Below are 17,934 nucleotides of genomic sequence, written 5' to 3'. Positions count from 1 at the left end.
TAATTATATATCACCAAGGGACAAATGTAAATAATGATATGCAATCCAGGGACCACTGTAAAGGATGATATACTACCCAGTGACCTGTGTAAATAATGATATACTACCCAGGGACCACTGTAAATAATGATATACTTCCCAGGAACCGCGGTCAATGATGATATACTACCCAGAGCCCACTGTGATTAATGATATATTGCCCAGTGACCACTGTAAATAATGTAAGACTGCCCCTGGACCACTGTGAATAAAGATGTACTGCACAGTGCACACTATAATTGACGACATACTGTCCAGGGCCCACTGTAAATCATGATATACCACCCTGGGACCACTGTAAATAACGATATACTACGCAGGGACCACTGTTGAAAATGATATACTACCCAGGGGCTACAGTAAATAAAGATATACTATTCAGGGGCAACTGTAAATAATGATATGCTGCTCAGGGACCACTGTAAATAATGAAATACTACCAGGGGCCCACTAAAAATAATGATATACAACGCAGGGACGACTGTATATTGGACATGATACCCATGGTCCACTGTAAGTAATGATATACTCCCCAGGGAACACTATAAATAAAGATATACTGCCCACGGTCCACTAAAAATAATGATATACTGCCCTGGCGCCACTGTAAATAATGAAATACTATCCAGTGACCACTGTAAATGATGATAACTGCCCACAGCCAATGTAAATACTAGTATACTACACAGGGACCACTGTATATAATGATATACTATCCAGGGATCACGGTAAATAATGATGTACTACCCAGGGTACATTGTAAATAATGATATTCTACCCAGGGTCCACTGTAAATATTGATATACTATCCAAGTACCATAGTAAATAATAATTAATATCCCAGGAGCCAGTGTAAATAATGATATACTGCTCAGGGACCACTGTAAATAATGATGTACTACCCAGGGACCACTGTAAATAATGAAATACTACCAGGGGCCCACTGTAAATAATGATATACAACGCAGGGAAGACTGTAAATATTGATATACTACCCAGGGAACACTGTAAATAATGATATTCTACCCAGGGACCACTGTAAATATTGGTATACTATCCAAGTACCACAGTAAATAATAAAGTATATCCCAGGAACCAGTGTAAATAATGATATTCTACCCAGGGACCACTGTAAATATTGAGACATTACACAGGGACCACTGTAAATAATGATATTCTACACAGGGACCACTGTAAACAATGATATAATACCCAGGGACCGCTGTAAATAATGATATTCTACCCAGGGACAACTGTAAATAATGATATTCTACCCAGGGACCACTGAACATAATGAAATACTACACAGGGACCACTGTAAATAATGATATTCTACCCAGGGACCACTGTAAATATTCATATACTACCCAAGGACCACTGTAAATAATAATATTCTAATCAGAGAGCACTGCAAATAATGATATTCTAGCCAGGGACAACTGTAAATAATGATATACTACATCGGGACCATTGGAAATAATCATCCACTATCAATCCACTACCACTGTAAATAATGATATACTACCCATGGCAACTGAAAATAATGATATACTACCCACGGCCACTGTAAATAATACGAAGTCTTACAACACCAGGTTAAAGTCCAACAGGTTTGTTTCGATGTCACTAGCTTTCGGAGCGCTGCTCCTTCCTCAGGTGAATGAAGAGGTATGTTCCAGAAACACATATATAGACAAATTCAAAGATGCCAAACAATGCTTGGAATGCGACCATTAGCAGGTGATTAAATCTTTACAGATCCAGAGATGGGGTAACACCAGGTTAAAGAGGTATGAATTGTGTCAAGCCAGGACAGTTGGTAGGATTTCGTAGGCCAGATGGTGGGGGATGAATGTAATGCGACATGAATCCCAGGTCCCGGTTGACCACTGTAAATAATGATATACTACCCTGGCACCACTGTAAATAATGATACACTACCCACGGCCACTGTAAATAATGATATACTACCCTGGGACCACTGTAATTAATCATATTCTTCACAGGGACCACAATAAATAATTATATACTACCCTGGGAGCACTGTAAATAATGATATACTATCCAGTGACAAATCTAAATAAAAATATACTTCCGAGGGACCACTGTAATTAAAGATACAACATCCGGAATCCATTGTAAATAATGAGATACTACCCAGGGATCACGCTAAATAATGATATACTACCCTGGGACCACTGTAAATAATCATATTCTTCACAGGGACCACAATAAATAATGATATACTACCCAGTAACCAGTATTAAATAATGATATACTACCCAGTGACCAGTGTAAATAATGATATACTACCCTGGGACAACTGTAAATAATCATATTCTTCACAGGGACCACAATAAATAATGATATACTGCCCAGTAACCAGTATAAATAATGATATACTACCCAGCGACCAGTGTAAATAATGATATACTACCCAGGGACCATTGTAGTTACTGATATACTATCCAGGGTTCACGGTAAATAATGATATACTACCCTGGGACCACTGTAAATAATCATATTCTTCACAGGGACCACAATAAATAATGATATACTGCCCAGTAACCAGTATAAATAATGATATACTACCCAGCGACCAGTGTAAATAATGATATACTACCCAGGGACCATTGTAGTTACTGATATATTATCCAGGGTTCACGGTAAATAATGATATACCACCCTGGGACCACTGTAAATAATGTTATACCATCCAGCGACAACTCTAAATAAAGATACACTACCGAGGAAACACTGTAATTAAAGATACACCATCCAGAGTCCATTGAAAAATGATGAGATACTACCCAGGGACCACTGTTATTAATGATATTCTACCCAGGGTCCACTGTAAATAATGATATACAACCCAGGGACCACAGTAAATAATGAGATAATACCCAGGGACCACTGTAAATAATGATATACTACCCAGGGACCACAGTAAATAATGAGATACTTCCCAGGGACCATTGTAGATACGTATATACTACCCAGAGACCACTGTAAATAATGACATTCTCCACAGGGACCACAGTAAATAATGAGATACAACCCAGGGACCACAGTAAATAATGAGATAATACCCAGGGACCACTGTAAATAATGAGAAACTACCCAGGGACCACGGTAAATAATGAGATAATACCCAGGGATCACTGTAAATAATGATATATTACCCAGGGACCCTTGTAGATCCTGATACTCTACACAGGGACCACTCTAAATAATGATATACTTCCCAGGGACCACTGCAAATAATGATATTCTCCCCAAACCACAGTAAATAATGAGATTATACCCAGGGATCACTGTAAATAATGATATATTACCCAGGGACCATTGTAGATCCTGATACTCTACCCAGGGACCACTGAAAATAATGATATACTACCTAGGGACCACTGTAAATAATTATATTCTCCCCAAACCACTGCAAATAATGAGATAATACCCAGGGACCATTGTAGATAAGAATATACTCCCCAGAGACCACTGTAAATAATGAGATACTACCCAGGGACCACTGTAAGTAATGAGATAATACCCAGGGACCATTGTAGATACTGATATACCACTCAGGGACCACTGTAAATAATGATATACTACCCTGGGAGCACTGTAAATAATGATATACTACCCACGGCCACTGTAAATAATGATATACTACCCTGGGACCAGTGTAAATAATCATATTCTTCACAGGGACCACAATAAATAATTATATACTACCCTGGGAGCACTGTAAATAATGATATACTATCCAGTGACAAATCTAAATAAAAATATACTTCCGAGGGACCACTGTAATTAAAGATACAACATCCAGAATCCATTGTAAATAATGAGATACTACCCAGGGATCACGCTAAATAATGATATACTACCCTGGGACCACTGTAAATAATCATAGTCTTCACAGGGACCACAATAAATAATGATATACTGCCCAGTAACCAGAATAAATAATGATATACTACCCAGCGACCAGTGTAAATAATGATATACTACCCAGGGACCATTGTAGTTACTGATATATTATCCAGGGTTCACGGTAAATAATGATATACCACCCTGGGACCACTGTAAATAATGTTATACCATCCAGCGACAACTCTAAATAAAGATACACTACCGAGGAAACACTGTAATTAAAGATACACCATCCAGAGTCCATTGTAAATAATGAGATACTACCCAGGGACCACTGTTATTAATGATATTCTACCCAGGGTCCACTGTAAATAATGATATACAACCCAGGGACCACAGTAAATAATGAGATAATACCCAGGGACCACTGTGAATAATGATATACTACCCAGGGACCACAGTAAATAATGAGATACTTCCCAGGGACCATTGTAGATACGTATATACTACCCAGAGACCACTGTAAATAATGATATTCTCCACAGGGACCACAGTAAATAATGAGATACAACCCAGGGACCACAGTAAATAATGAGATAATACCCAGGGACCACTGTAAATAATGAGAAACTACCCAGGGACCACAGTAAATAATTAGATAATACCCAGGGACCACTGTAAATAATGATATATTACCCAGGGACCATTGTAGATCCTGATACTCTACCCAGGGACCACTCTAAATAATGATATACTTCCCAGGGACCACTGCAAATAATGATATTCTCCCCAAACCACAGTAAATAATGAGATTATACCCAGGGACCACTGTAAATAATGATATATTACCCAGGGACCATTGTAGATCCTGATACTCTACCCAGGGACCACTGTAAATAATGATATACTACCTAGGGACCACTGTAAATAATGATATTCTCCCCAAACCACTGCAAATAATGAGATAATACCCAGGGACCATTGTAGATAAGAATATACTCCCCAGAGACCACTGTAAATAATGAGATACTACCCAGGGACCACTGTAAGTAATGAGATAATACCCAGGGACCATTGTAGATACTGATATACCACTCAGGGACCACTGTAAATAATGATATACTACCCTGGGAGCACTGTAAATAATGATATACTACCCACGGCCACTGTAAATAATGATATACTACCCTGGGACCACTGTAAATAATCATATTCTTCACAGGGACCACAATAAATAATTATATACTACCCTGGGAGCACTGTAAATAATGATATACTATCCAGTGACAAATCTAAATAAAAATATACTTCCGAGGGACCACTGTAATTAAAGATACAACATCCAGAATCCATTGTAAATAATGAGATACTACCCAGGGATCACGCTAAATAATGATATACTACCCTGGGACCACTGTAAATAATCATATTCTTCACAGGGACCACAATAAATAATGATATACTACCCAGTAACCAGTATTTAATAATGATATACTACCCAGTGATCAGTGTAAATAATGATATACTACCCTGGTACAACTGTAAATAATCATATTCTTCACAGGGACCACAATAAATAATGATATACTGCCCAGTAACCAGTATAAATAATGATATACTACCCAGCGACCAGTGTAAATAACGATATACTACCCAGGGACCATTGTAGTTACTGATATACTATCCAGGGTTCACGGTAAATAATGATATACTACCCTGGGACCACTGTAAATAATCATATTCTTCACAGGGACCACAATAAATAATGATATACTGCCCAGTAACCAGTATAAATAATGATATACTACCCAGCGACCAGTGTAAATAATGATATACTACCCAGGGACCATTGTAGTTACTGATATATTATCCAGGGTTCACGGTAAATAATGATATACCACCCTGGGACCACTGTAAATAATGTTATACCATCCAGCGACAACTCTAAATAAAGATACACTACCGAGGAAACACTGTAATTAAAGATACACCATCCAGAGTCCATTGAAAAATGATGAGATACTACCCAGGGACCACTGTTATTAATGATATTCTACCCAGGGTCCACTGTAAATAATGATATACAACCCAGGGACCACAGTAAATAATGAGATAATACCCAGGGACCACTGTAAATAATGATATACTACCCAGGGACCACAGTAAATAATGAGATACTTCCCAGGGACCATTGTAGATACGTATATACTACCCAGAGACCACTGTAAATAATGACATTCTCCACAGGGACCACAGTAAATAATGAGATACAACCCAGGGACCACAGTAAATAATGAGATAATACCCAGGGACCACTGTAAATAATGAGAAACTACCCAGGGACCACAGTAAATAATGAGATAATACCCAGGGATCACTGTAAATAATGATATATTACCCAGGGACCCTTGTAGATCCTGATACTCTACACAGGGACCACTCTAAATAATGATATACTTCCCAGGGACCACTGCAAATAATGATATTCTCCCCAAACCACAGTAAATAATGAGATTATACCCAGGGACCACTGTAAATAATGATATATTACCCAGGGACCATTGTAGATCCTGATACTCTACCCAGGGACCACTGAAAATAATGATATACTACCTAGGGACCACTGTAAATAATGATATTCTCCCCAAACCACTGCAAATAATGAGATAATACCCAGGGACCATTGTAGATAAGAATATACTCCCCAGAGACCACTGTAAATAATGAGATACTACCCAGGGACCACTGTAAGTAATGAGATAATACCCAGGGACCATTGTAGATACTGATATACCACTCAGGGACCACTGTAAATAATGATATACTACCCTGGGAGCACTGTAAATAATGATATACTACCCACGGCCACTGTAAATAATGATATACTACCCTGGGACCAGTGTAAATAATCATATTCTTCACAGGGACCACAATAAATAATTATATACTACCCTGGGAGCACTGTAAATAATGATATACTATCCAGTGACAAATCTAAATAAAAATATACTTCCGAGGGACCACTGTAATTAAAGATACAACATCCAGAATCCATTGTAAATAATGAGATACTACCCAGGGATCACGCTAAATGATGATATACTACCCTGGGACCACTGTAAATAATCATATTCTTCACAGGGACCACAATAAATAATGATATACTACCCAGTAACCAGTATTAAATAATGATATACTACACAGTGACCAGTGTAAATAATGATATACTACCCAGGGACCATTGTAGTTACTGATATACTATCCAGGGTTCACGGTAAATAATGATATACTACCCTGGGACCACTGTAAATAATCATAGTCTTCACAGGGACCACAATAAATAATGATATACTGCCCAGTAACCAGAATAAATAATGATATACTACCCAGCGACCAGTGTAAATAATGATATACTACCCAGGGACCATTGTAGTTACTGATATATTATCCAGGGTTCACGGTAAATAATGATATACCACCCTGGGACCACTGTAAATAATGTTATACCATCCAGCGACAACTCTAAATAAAGATACACTACCGAGGAAACACTGTAATTAAAGATACACCATCCAGAGTCCATTGTAAATAATGAGATACTACCCAGGGACCACTGTTATTAATGATATTCTACCCAGGGTCCACTGTAAATAATGATATACAACCCAGGGACCACAGTAAATAATGAGATAATACCCAGGGACCACTGTAAATAATGATATACTACCCAGGGACCACAGTAAATAATGAGATACTTCCCAGGGACCATTGTAGATACGTATATACTACCCAGAGACCACTGTAAATAATGATATTCTCCACAGGGACCACAGTAAATAATGAGATACAACCCAGGGACCACAGTAAATAATGAGATAATACCCAGGGACCACTGTAAATAATGAGAAACTACCCAGGGACCACAGTAAATAATTAGATAATACCCAGGGACCACTGTAAATAATGATATATTACCCAGGGACCATTGTAGATCCTGATACTCTACCCAGGGACCACTGTAAATAATGATATACTACCTAGGGACCACTGTAAATAATGATATTCTCCCCAAACCACTGCAAATAATGAGATAATACCCAGGGACCATTGTAGATAAGAATATACTCCCCAGAGACCACTGTAAATAATGAGATACTACCCAGGGACCACTGTAAGTAATGAGATAATACCCAGGGACCATTGTAGATACTGATATACCACTCAGGGACCACTGTAAATAATGATATACTACCCTGGGAGCACTGTAAATAATGATATACTACCCACGGCCACTGTAAATAATGATATACTACCCTGGGACCACTGTAAATAATCATATTCTTCACAGGGACCACAATAAATAATTATATACTACCCTGGGAGCACTGTAAATAATGATATACTATCCAGTGACAAATCTAAATAAAAATATACTTCCGAGGGACCACTGTAATTAAAGATACAACATCCAGAATCCATTGTAAATAATGAGATACTACCCAGGGATCACGCTAAATAATGATATACTACCCTGGGACCACTGTAAATAATCATATTCTTCACAGGGACCACAATAAATAATGATATACTACCCAGTAACCAGTATTTAATAATGATATACTACCCAGTGATCAGTGTAAATAATGATATACTACCCTGGTACAACTGTAAATAATCATATTCTTCACAGGGACCACAATAAATAATGATATACTGCCCAGTAACCAGTATAAATAATGATATACTACCCAGCGACCAGTGTAAATAATGATATACTACCCAGGGACCATTGTAGTTACTGATATACTATCCAGGGTTCACGGTAAATAATGATATACTACCCTGGGACCACTGTAAATAATCATATTCTTCACAGGGACCACAATAAATAATGATATACTGCCCAGTAACCAGTATAAATAATGATATACTACCCAGCGACCAGTGTAAATAATGATATACTACCCAGGGACCATTGTAGTTACTGATATATTATCCAGGGTTCACGGTAAATAATGATATACCACCCTGGGACCACTGTAAATAATGTTATACCATCCAGCGACAACTCTAAATAAAGATACACTACCGAGGAAACACTGTAATTAAAGATACAGCATCCAGAGTCCATTGTAAATAATGAGATACTACCCAGGGACCACTGTAAGTAATGCTATTCTACCCAGGGTCCACTGTAAATAATGATATACTACCCAGGGACCACAGTAAATAATGAGATACTTCCCAGGGACCATTGTAGATACGTATATACTACCCAGAGACCACTGTAAATAATGATATTCTCCACAGGGACCACAGTAAATAATGAGATACAACCCAGGGACCACAGTAAATAATGAGATAATACCCAGGGACCACTGTAAATAATGAGAAACTACCCAGGGACCACAGTAAATAATGAGATAATACCCAGGGACCACTGTAAATAATGATATATTACCCAGGGACCATTGTAGATCCTGATACTCTACCCAGGGACCACTCTAAATAATGATATACTTCCCAGGGACCACTGCAAATAATGATATTCTCCCCAAACCACAGTAAATAATGAGATTATACCCAGGGACCACTGTAAATAATGATATATTACCCAGGGACCATTGTAGATCCTGATACTCTACCCAGGGACCACTGTAAATAATGATATACTACCTAGGGACCACTGTAAATAATGATATTCTCCCCAAACCACTGCAAATAATGAGATAATACCCAGGGACCATTGTAGATAAGAATATACTCCCCAGAGACCACTGTAAATAATGAGATACTACCCAGGGACCACTGTAATTAATGAGATAATACCCAGGGACCATTGTAGATACTGATATACCACTCAGGGACCATTGTAAATAATGAGATACTACCCAGGGACCACTGTAAGTAATGAGATAATACCCAGGGACCATTGTAGATACTGATATACCACTCAGGGACCACTGTAAATAATGAGATACTACCCTGGGACCACAGTAAATAATGATGTACTACCCAGCGACCACAGTAAATAATGAGATAATACCGAGGGACCATTGTAGATACTGATATACCACTCAGGGACCACTGTAAATAATGATATACTACCCAGGGACCACTGTAAATAATGATATACTACCCAGAGACCAATGTAAATAAAGATGTTCTCCCCAGGGACCACAGTAAATAATGAGAAAATACCCAGGGACCATTGTAGATACTGATATACCACTCAGGGACCATTGTAAATGATGATATACTGCCCTGGGACCACAGTAAATAATGATATACATCCCAGGGACCACAGTAAATAATGAGATAATACCCAGGGACCATTGTAGATACTATTATACCACACAGGGACCATTGTAAATAATGAGATACTACTCTGGGACCACAGTAAATAATGAGATACTACCCTGGGACCACAGTAAATAATGATATACTACCCAGGGACCACAGTAAATAATGAAATAATACCCAGGGACCATTGTAGGCACTGATATAACACACAGGGACCATTGTAAATAATGTGATACTACCCAGGGACCACAGTAAATGATGATATTCTACCCAGGGACCTCAGTAAATAATGAGATAATACCCAGGGGCCATTGTAGATACGGATATACCACTCAGGGACCACTGTAAATAATGCTATACTACCCAGGGACCACTGTAAATAATGATATACTACCCAGCGACCACTGTAAATAATGGTATACTGCCCAGGGGCCACTGTGCTTAATGATATATTGCCCAGTGACCACTGTAAATAATGATATACTGCCCATGGACCACTGTGATTAAAGATGTACTGCACAGTGCAGACTATAATTACTGACATACTGTCCAGGGCCCACTGTAAATCGTGATATACCACCCTGGGACCACTGTAAATAACGATATACTACGCAGGGACCACTGTTGAAAATGATATACTACCCAGGGGCTACAGTAAATAAAGATATACTATCCATGGACAACTGTAAATAATGATATCCTACCCAGGGACAACTGTAAATAATGATATACTGCTCAGGGACCACGGTAAATAATGAAATACTACCAGGGGCCCACTGAAAATAATGATATACAACGCAGGGACGACTGTATATTGGACATGATACCCATGGTCCACTGTAAGTAATGATATACTCCCCAGGGAACACTATAAATAAAGATATACTGCCCACGGTCCACTAAAACTAATGATATACTGCCCTGGCGCCACTGTAAATATTGAAATACTATCCAGTGACCACTGTAAATGATGATAACTGCCCACAGCCAATGTAAATAATAGTATACTACACAGGGACCACTGTAAATAATGATATACTACCCAGGGATCACGGTAAATAATGATGTACTACCCAGGGTACATTGTAAATAATGATATTCTACCCAGGGTCCACTGTAAATACTGATATACTATCCAAGTACCACAGTAAACAATGATATAATACCCAGGGACCACTGTAAATAATGATATTCTACCCAGGGACCACTGTAAACAATGATATAATACCCAGGGACCACTGTAAATCATGAAATACTACCAGGGGCCCACTGTAAATAATGATATACAACGCAGGGACCACTGCAAATAATGATATTCTACCCAGGGACCACTGTAAATGTTGATATACTACCCAGGGACCACTGTAAATCATGCTATTCTACCCAGGGATCACTGAACATAATGAAATACTACACAGGGACCACTGTAAATAATGATATTCTACCCAGGGACCACTGTAAATAATGATATTCTACCCAGGGACCACTGTAAATAATGATATACTACCATGGGACCACTGTAAATAATCATATTCTAGCCAGGGACAACTGTAAATAATGATATACTACATCGGGACCATTGGAAATAATCATCCACTATCAAGGGACCACTGTAAATAATGATATACTACCCATGGGAACTGTAAATACTGATATACTACCCACGGCCACTGTAAATAATACGAAGTCTTACAACACCAGGTTAAAGTCCAACAGGTTTGTTTCGATGTCACTAGCTTTCGGAGCGCTGCTCCTTCCTCAGGTGAATGAAGAGGTATAATCCAGAAACACATATATAGATAAATTCAATGCCAAACAATGCTTGGAATGCGACCATTAGCAGGTGATTAAATCTTTACAGATCCAGAGATGGGGTAACCCCAGGTTAACGAGGTGTGAATTGCATCAAGCCAGGACAGTTGATGTGATTTCGCAGGCCAGATGGTGGGGGATGAATGTAATGTGACATGAATCCCAGGTCCCGGTTGACCACTGTAAATAATGATATACCATCCAGCGACAACTCTAAATAAAGATACACTACCGAGGAAACACTGTAATTAAAAATACACCATCCAGAGTCCATTGTAAATAATGAGATACAACCCAGGGACCCCTGTAAGTAATGATATTCTCCACAGGGACCACAGTAAATAATGAGATACAACCCAGGGACCATTGTAGATACGGATATACTATCCAAAGACCACTGTAAATAATGATATTCTCCACAGGGACCACAGTAAATAATGAGATAATACCCAGGGACCACTGTAAATAATGATATACTACCCAGGGACCACAGTAAATAATGAGATAATACCCAGGGACCACTGTAAATAATGGTATATTACCCAGGGACCATTGTAGATCCTGATACTCTACCCAGGGACCACTCTAAATAATGATATACTTCCCAGGGACCACTGCAAATAAAGATATTCTCCCCAAACCACAGTAAATAATGAGATTATACCCAGGGAGCACTGTAAATAATGATATAATACCCAGGGACCATTGTAGATCCTGATACTCTACCCAGGGACCACTGTAAATAATAATATACTACCTAGGGACCACTGTAAATAATGATATTCTCCCCAAACCACTGCAAATAATGAGATAATACCCAGGGACCATTGTAGATAAGAATATACTCCCCAGAGACCACTGTAAATAATGATATTCTCCCCAGGGACCACAGTAAATAATGAGATAATACCCAGGGACCATTGTAGATACTGATATACCACTCAGGGACCATTGTAAATGATGAGATACTACCCTGGGACCACAGTAAATAATGATATACTACCCATTGACCACAGTAAATAATGAGATAATACCCAGGGACCATTGTAGATACTATCATACCACACAGGGACCATTGTAAATAATGAGATACTACCCTGGAACCACAGTAAATAATGAGATGCTACCCTGGGACCACAGTAAATAATGATATACTACCCAGGGACCACAGTAAATAATGAGATAATACCCAGGGACCATTGTAGATACTGATATACCACTCAGGGACCATTGTAAATGATGAGATACTACCCTGGGACCACAGTAAATAATGATATACTACCCATTGACCACTGTAAATAATGCGATAATACCCAGGGACCATTGTAGATACTGATATACCACTCAGGGACCATTGTAAATGATGAGATACTACCCTGGGACCACAGTAAATAATGATATACTACGCATTGACCACAGTAAATGATGAGATAATACCCAGGGACCATTGTAGATACTATTATACCACACAGGGACCATGGTAAATAATGAGATACTACCCTGGAACCACAGTAAATGATGAGATGCTACCCTGGGACCACAGTAAATAATGATATACTACCCTGGAACCACAGTAAATAATGATATACTACCCAGGGACCACTGTAAATAATGATATTCTCCACAGGGACCACAGTAAATAATGAGATACAACCCAGGGACCACAGTGAATAATGAGATACTACCCAGGGACCATTGTAAATACGGATATACTACCCAAAGACCACTGTAAATAATGATATTCTCCACAGGGACCACAGTAAATAATGAGATAATACCCAGGGGCCACAGTAAATAATGATATACTACCCAGGGACCACAGTAAATAATGAGATAATACCCAGGGACCACTGTAAATAATGATATATTACCCAGGGACCATTGTAGATCCTGATACTCTATCCAGGGACCACTCTAAATAATGATATACTTGCCAGGGACCACTGCAAATAAAGATATTCTCCCCAAACCACAGTAAATAATGAGATTATACCCAGGGAGCACTGTAAATAATGATATATTACCCAGGGACCATTGTAGATCCTGATACTCTACCCAGGGACCACTGTAAATAATGATATACTGCCTAGGGACCACTGTAAATAATGATATTCTCCCCAAACCACTGCAAATAATGAGATAATACCCAGGGGCCATTGTAGATAAGAATATACTCCCCAGAGACCACTGTAAATAATGATATTCTCCCCAGGGACCACAGTAAATAATGAGATAATACCCAGGGACCATTGTAGATACTGATATACCACTCAGGGACCATTTTAAATGATGAGATACGACCCTGGGACCACAGTAAATAATGATATACTACCCATTGACCACAGTAAATAATCAGATAATACCCAGGGACCATTGTATACACTATTCTACCACACAGGGACCATTGTAAATAATGAGATACTACCCTGGAACCACAGTAAGTAATGAGATGCTACCCTGGGACCACTGTAAATAATGATATACTACCCAGGGACCACAGTAAATAATGAGATAATACCCAGGGAGCATTGTAGATACTGATCTCCCACTCAGGGACCATTGTAAATGATGAGATACTACCCTGGGACCACAGTAAATAATCATATACTACACAGGGACCATAGTAAATAATGAGATAATACCCAGGGACCATTGTAGATACTATTATACCACACAGGCACCATTGTAAATAATGAGATACTACCCTGGGACCACAGTAAATAATGAGATACTACCCTGGGACCACAGTAAATAATGATATACTACCCAGGGACCACAGTAAATAATGAGATAATACCCAGGGACCATTGTAGATACTATTATACCACACAGGGACCATTGTAAATAATGAGATACTACCCTGGGACCACAGTAAATAATGAGATACTACCCTGGGACCACAGTAAATGATGATATACTACCCAGGGACCACAGTAAATAATGAGATAATACCCAGGGACCATTGTAGGTACTGATATAACACACAGGGACCATTGTAATTAATGAGATACTACCCAGGGACCTCAGTAAATAATGAGATAATACCCAGGGGCCATTGTAGATATGGATATACCACTCAGGGACCACTGTAAATAATGCTATACTACCCAGGGACCACTGTAAATGATGATATACTACCCAGAGACCACTGTAAATAATGATATTCTCCCCAGGGACACTGTATGTAATGAGATAATACCCAGGGACCATTGTAGATACTGATATAACACACAGGGACCATTGTAAATAATGAGATACTACCCAGGGACCACTGTAAATAATGATATTCTAACCAGGGACCACTGCAGATAATGATATACTATCCAGGGACCACTGTAAATAATGATATTCTACCCAGGGACCACTGTAAATAATGGATTACTATCCAGTGACCACTGTAAATGATGATACCTACCCAAGGCCACTGTAAATAATGGTATACTATCCAGGGACGACTGTAAATAATGATTTATTAACCAGGGACCACTGTATATAATGTTATTCTACCCAGGGACCGCTGTGCATAATGATATACTACACAGGGACCACTGTAAATAACGATATGCTTCCCAGGGACCACTGTAAAGAATGAGATACTACTCAGGGACCCGTGTAAAACATGCTGTCCTCCCAAAGGACCATTGCAAATGATAATAATCTACCCTGGGATCACTGTAAATAATGATGCCCTATCCAAGGACCACTGTAAATAATGATATACTGCCCAGGGACCACTGTAACTAATGAAATACTATCCAGTGGCCACTGTAAATGATGCTGCCTCCCCAAGGCCACTGTAAATAATGGTATACAACCCAGGAACCGCTGAAGATAACGATATTCTACCCAGGGACCACTGTAAGTAATGGCATACTACCCAGGAACCACTGTATATAATGATATTCTGCACAGAGACCACTGTAAATAATGAAATACAACCCAGTGACCACTGTAAGTCATGACATACCACCCAGAGACTACTGTAAATAATGATATTCTGCACAGAGGCCACTGTAAATAATGATATACTACCCAGGGACCACTGTCAATAATGATATACTGCGCAGGGACCACTGTATATAAAGATATACTGCCCAGGGACCAATGTAAATAATGATATACTGCCCAGGGACCACTTAAAATAATGATATTCTGCACAGAGACCACTGTAAATAATGAGATACTACCCAGGGACCACTGTCAATAATGATATACTGCCCAGGGACCTCTGTATATAATGATGGACTAGCCCGAGACCACTGTATATAATGATATGCTACCCAGGGACCACTGTCAATAATGATATACAGCCCAGGGACCACTGTCAATAATGATATACTGCCCAGGGACCACTGTATATAATGATATACTAGCCCGAGATCACTGTATATAATGATATACTGCCCAGGGACCACTGTCAATAATGATATACTGCCCAGGGACCACTGTAAATAATGAGATACTGCCCAGGGACCACTGTCAATAATGATATACTGCCCAGGGACCACTGTATATAATGATATACTGCCCAGGAACCACTGTAAATAATGATATACTACCCAGGGACCACTGTATATAATGATATACTAGCCAGAAACCACTGTATATAATGATATACTGCCCAGGGACCACTGTAAATTATTCCCTGGAAAAACAGTAAGAAATGGGGGGAGTTTCTAGAATACGCAAGTCGATTCTACAATGAGGGGCCAGGTGGGAGGCCAGCCCACACTCACACTCAGGCCACTCCTGCCCAGCCCACACACACACTCCAGGCCAGTCCCGGCTAGCCCACACACACATTCCAGGCCACTCCCGACCAGCCCACACACACACTCCAGGACACTCCCGGCCAGCACACACACACACTCCAGGACTCTCCCGGCCAGCCCACACACACACTCCAGGCCACTCCCGGCCAGCCCACACACACACTCCAGGCCAGGCCACACCCGGCCAGCCCACACACACACTCCAGGCAACTCCCGGCCAGCCCACACACACACTCCAGGCCTCTCCCGGCCAGCCCACACACACTCCAGGCCACTCCCGGCCAGTCCACACACACACTCCAGGCCACTCCCGGCCAGCCCACTCACACACTCCAGGCCACTCCCGGCCAGCCCACACACACACTCCAGCCCACTCCCGGCCAGCCCACACACACACTCCAGGCCACTCCCGGCCAGTCCACACACACACTCCAGGCCACTCCCGGCCAGCCGACACACACGCTCCAGGCCACTCCCGGCCAGCCCACACACACACTCCAGGCCACTCCCGGCCAGCCGACACACACGCTCCAGGCCACTCCCGGCCAACCCACACACACACTCCAGGCCACTCCCGGCCAGCCCACACACCCACTCCAGGCCACTCCCGGCCAGCCCACACACACACTCCAGGCCACTCCCGGCCAGCCCACACACCCACTCCAGGCCACTCCCGGCCAGCCCACACACACACTCCAGGTCACTCCCGGCCAGCCCACACACACACTCCAGGTCACTCCCGGCCAGCCCACACACACACTCCCGGTCACTCCCGGCCAGCCCACACACACACTCCAGGCCACTCCCGGCCAGCCCACACACACACTCCAGGCCACTCCCGGCCAGCCCACACACCCACTCCAGGCCACTCCCGGCTAGCCCACACAAACACTCCAGGCCAGGCCACTCTCGGCCAGCCCACACACACACTCCAGGCCACTCCCGGCCAGCCCACACACACACTCCAGGCCACTCCCGGCCATCCCACACACACACTCCAGGCCACTCCCGGCCAGCCCACACACACACTCCAGGCCACTCCCGGCCAGCCCACACACACACTCCAGGCCACTCCCGGCCAGCCCACACACACACACCAGGCCACTTTCGGCCAGACAACACACACTCCAGG

The sequence above is a fragment of the Scyliorhinus torazame genome, chromosome 5 (assembly GCF_047496885.1).
Source record: "Scyliorhinus torazame isolate Kashiwa2021f chromosome 5, sScyTor2.1, whole genome shotgun sequence".
NCBI classification, from domain to species: Eukaryota; Metazoa; Chordata; class Chondrichthyes; order Carcharhiniformes; family Scyliorhinidae; genus Scyliorhinus; species Scyliorhinus torazame.
The sequence above is the reverse complement of the archived record's forward strand: the minus strand, read 5'-3'. Positions refer to the sequence as shown.